Below are 3,892 nucleotides of genomic sequence, written 5' to 3' on the forward strand. Positions count from 1 at the left end.
AAGCTGGTAAAAACATTTCTATAAATATCCAGGACATTTAAAACTACAAACAGTTAAACATAAAATTAGTAAAAATAAAAAATGCTTAAAAAAGTGGCAAGTTTTGAGACTTAAAAATTATATTAAATAGGAGGTATAATTTGTTCTTTTTGTTTTTGATAATGTTTTAAAAACACTACTTGTGTTCATGATTAAATGCAACAAAATAAACTCATTCAAAGGTAACAGAACTTTGTAATACTTGGTTTATTTACAAAACTTTATATAACTTTAGTTGCTGGATGTTCGGACCCGGAGCAGTTGCCTCAGAGTCAGTTTGTTGGTTAAACACTAAAATAAACTTCAACTGAACTGAACTTACTTTAATATTATGATCATAAACAGACAAGAAGACTTGAACTTTAAACAATTAAACTGTAAAAGTGTTTAAATGAGACTTTTATAAAATTTATACATCCAGGAGAAAACATTGAAGGGTTGCAAACTTTTAAAACTTTGATGTGAAATTTGCAGAAGAAACCCTGATTTGTTTGCTGGTTTTAAATCAAACCGTGAGGTTATAAATAAAACTGAGCCTTTTAAATTAAATTTCTCTTTCGTTGTTTCCAAGCAGCAGAAAATGTGGACAAGCCCTGTGAGGATGGGACGTCGCCCCCAGGCTTTTGTTTCCTGCCAGAGGAAAACTTCAATCACTTGGCTGCAGCGTTAGCCCCGCCCCTTTACTGTACGGAGCCTCTGATTGGTTCTGCAAGCCTCGGTGAAGACTGATCATCCAATCAGAGACCAGGTGAGTAAGTGTTCCTCTTCACAGCTGCTGCAGTCAGTTTGCAGCAGTGTGTGTGTGTGTCTGTCTGTGTGTGTGTGTGTTTGTTTATCTGTGTGTGGCCACGGTCTTCTCCACTCTCCCCTCTACTTCCTCTGCTAAACACTCATCCCACCCTTCTTTCCACCCATCCCCCCCTCTCCTCATGATTTCCCTTCATGAAAACTAACTCTTTCCTGCCACATGAGCAGCAGCAGCCGGCTGTGTGTGAGTCACTGCACAAAGTTACACCGGTGTGTTTGTGTGTTTCCACACAGCAGCAGCAGCTCCTCTGCAGCACGTTCAGCTCCAGATAAAAGCGAGGAGATCTCTGGAGGCAGCAGGTAAGGACAGCCTCGTCACCTGGAAGTGTTTGTGACACCATGTTGTTGTCGGGACCGTGGTGGGCTTTGTTGCTCCTCAACGTTTTTCTGAGACGTTACTGGTCAAACCTGGCTTACATGATCTCCCATCAAAACGTGCAGCTTTAGTTTGATGGTTTAAACTGGAGTGTGAGTGGCTGTTCAGGGTTAGCCCCTCCTTTAGCCCAGAGATATGGGATCAATCTTGTGCCAGCAGGAAGTGAATCTGAATTGCTCAGATTGAATCTGAATGTGCATAGTTTGAAATTGAATGCATTGGTTTGAAAAGGAATTTAATGGTTTGAAACTGAATTTAAAGTTTTGTATCTGAATTAATTTGCTTTGAAACTGTATGTTATGGACTAATTATTTAAATCTGTTCTACCTTGACACCGTCCAGTAATCATATCTTATGATTAACTAGTTTCGGCTGTTTTACTCTATCGGCCCTAGACTTTAAGACTCCAGCAATGCATGACCTCTCTTATTTTGAAAAGGTAGCTTCTGGGCTGAGAGCTCTGTAATTGGTTATGTGGTTACATTTGGCGATCAGTGATTGGTTGTAAGCCTGTCACATGATGTTATATTATCGGCCACTCTCCGCTAAGGAGCTAGCCACAACACGACAGACTTAGCTGATTGACTTCTGTTTGTTGTCGCTCAAGATTAAATCATTTGACGACCATACACGCAGACTTTCTGTGCATTCATTCCAACGTGTTTCTGCATTCTTGGTAAATCGTGCCACTACACTGTATTTTGGTTTATTAAAAATTCAGTTTGACTACTTTCACTTTCAGTTCCATAATTAGAGACGTGACATTTGCGAACGATCCGAATCTTTTGAACGACTCTTTTACAACGAACGATAGGAGCCGAGTCACGGGCAGTAAGGAGCCGTTTGTAGTTTTATTTCTTTTATCACTCATATAATCTTTATTTTTTCATACTTAAATCGCTCCCGCTTTGCTTTTTCACGGAAAACAGGCGAAGTTGTGGAGTACAGAAGCTCTCGGTGGAAGGTGGAGGGGGGGTTTCCGCTTGAAAAACACATGGTTCCGCCCACGCGACGGGATTACGTCATTACGTACGGCTACGTGATGACGTAATACGTTCAAAATCAACGGCTCTTTTGAACTGCTTTATGAAACAAACGGCTCCCCGAGATCCAGATCCCTTCAAAGAGCCATTTATCCCATCTCTATCCAAAATTCAGATTTTTGTGTCACATCCTGGTCCTTGAGAAAGCCAGGCATAGTTGTAAGAAATATTCGTGTTCAAAGACTGAAGTCAATAGAAAACCACTAATGTTAAATAGTATGAATGTTAGACGGGATAAAACCATACAAAACCAGAATTCTGGAGTGAGGGTTTATTGTCACCGCTGACAGGAAACCACACACTGCCGGCAAACCAGGAAGTTGATCCATTTATAGAGTCTTCAATGCCCGCGTTCGCCCCCTACTGACCTACGGCTGAATCACAGGCATTCATACACAATTCTCCCCTACATGTTCTCATAACAGATAAATATGTGTTGTTATAGATATTTCGGACATGTAACTAATCTATATCAATCAACACATTATAGATTAAACATTATAAAAAGGAAAACCTAAAAATATACTGTAGTGTTGTGCTTTTAACATCAGTACTAAACTCTAATAACTATAAATTTCTTCATAGTAATCAAACAGATCCACAGATTTGTTTCACTTTGGTGAAGTTTCCCTTCTGGATGTAGCAGAGTTGATGCAATCCACTGTAAAAGTGACAAAAATAGTTATTTTATTACAGTGATTAATTTGACCTATATGTAGAAAATGTTACATTTACATCACATATTGATCAGATGCTGCTGCTGACTGATCAAGCGGCTGCAGGACTGTAACCAGAAAAAAAAAACACCCCTCTGCCCTCGTCGTAACGTGACGAGCTCCTCACTCAGACATTATAATTATTTCAGAGTCAACAGTTTTCCTTTAAAGCCACAGATGATTCATGTAATGATTAAGTGTCCCACATCAGAGACAGTTCAGGACAGTCTGTGTCCATCTCGCTGCAGGTCTGTGAGAAAAAAAACTGTCAACAAAAACATGTGATCAGCTGGTTTATCAGGTTAAAGTTAATCTCGTCGTGCACACGTGGATTTACCCCGACTTCTCCGGTTTTCTCTCACAGATCAGAACCGTTCATGTTAGGTTAACTGAAAGCTGTAAAATGTCCCCCTGTGTCTCAAATGTCCAGCGTGTCCCCTGAGGTCTCAAGTACTTTAAAAAAAACTAAATAAAAGTAAAAATACCTGAACAGAAAATGACTTAAAAGTCATAAAAATTGGTAAAGTAAAAGTACTTTTACACACTCTCTAAGAAATAAACTGTTGAACTTACTGAACCAAACTGGTTCCACTAAACCAGGGGTCTGCAAGCGGTGGCTCCGGGGCCACATGTGGCTCTTTGGTCCCTCTGCAGCAGCTCTTTGAAAACAGGACAGAATATACTTTTTTTTTGTTTTTAAACCCACAACAGAACTCAATTTGAATGCAAAAGTGTGATGTTGATTAGCTCATGTTAGCCTGTTGTTTACATAAATAATTCAACTTTTTTCAATCATCTTTCTCTCAAATCCATCAGAATTACCTTTTAAAGAATTTAAAAACTACATTATAATAAGAATTAGAAAAAAAATATGCCTGAATAGTTCAGTTGTACTATTTTTTTATGAAATT

At 39.0% G+C, this 3,892-nt stretch overlaps 1 protein-coding gene across 1 annotated transcript in view; it reads left to right on the plus strand.

Moving 5' to 3' along the window:
• Positions 1 to 590: 590 nt before the first annotated feature.
• arhgef37 (Rho guanine nucleotide exchange factor (GEF) 37) overlaps positions 591 to 3,892 on the plus strand; it is a gene marked incomplete in the record, with an annotated part of 39,145 nt that continues 35,843 nt past the window's right edge. The window contains 2 exon segments of the mRNA XM_014030131.1: positions 591 to 787; positions 1,081 to 1,146.

Source organism: Austrofundulus limnaeus, unplaced genomic scaffold (assembly GCF_001266775.1).
Source record: "Austrofundulus limnaeus strain Quisiro unplaced genomic scaffold, Austrofundulus_limnaeus-1.0 Scaffold1003, whole genome shotgun sequence".
Classification (NCBI taxonomy): Eukaryota; Metazoa; Chordata; class Actinopteri; order Cyprinodontiformes; family Rivulidae; genus Austrofundulus; species Austrofundulus limnaeus.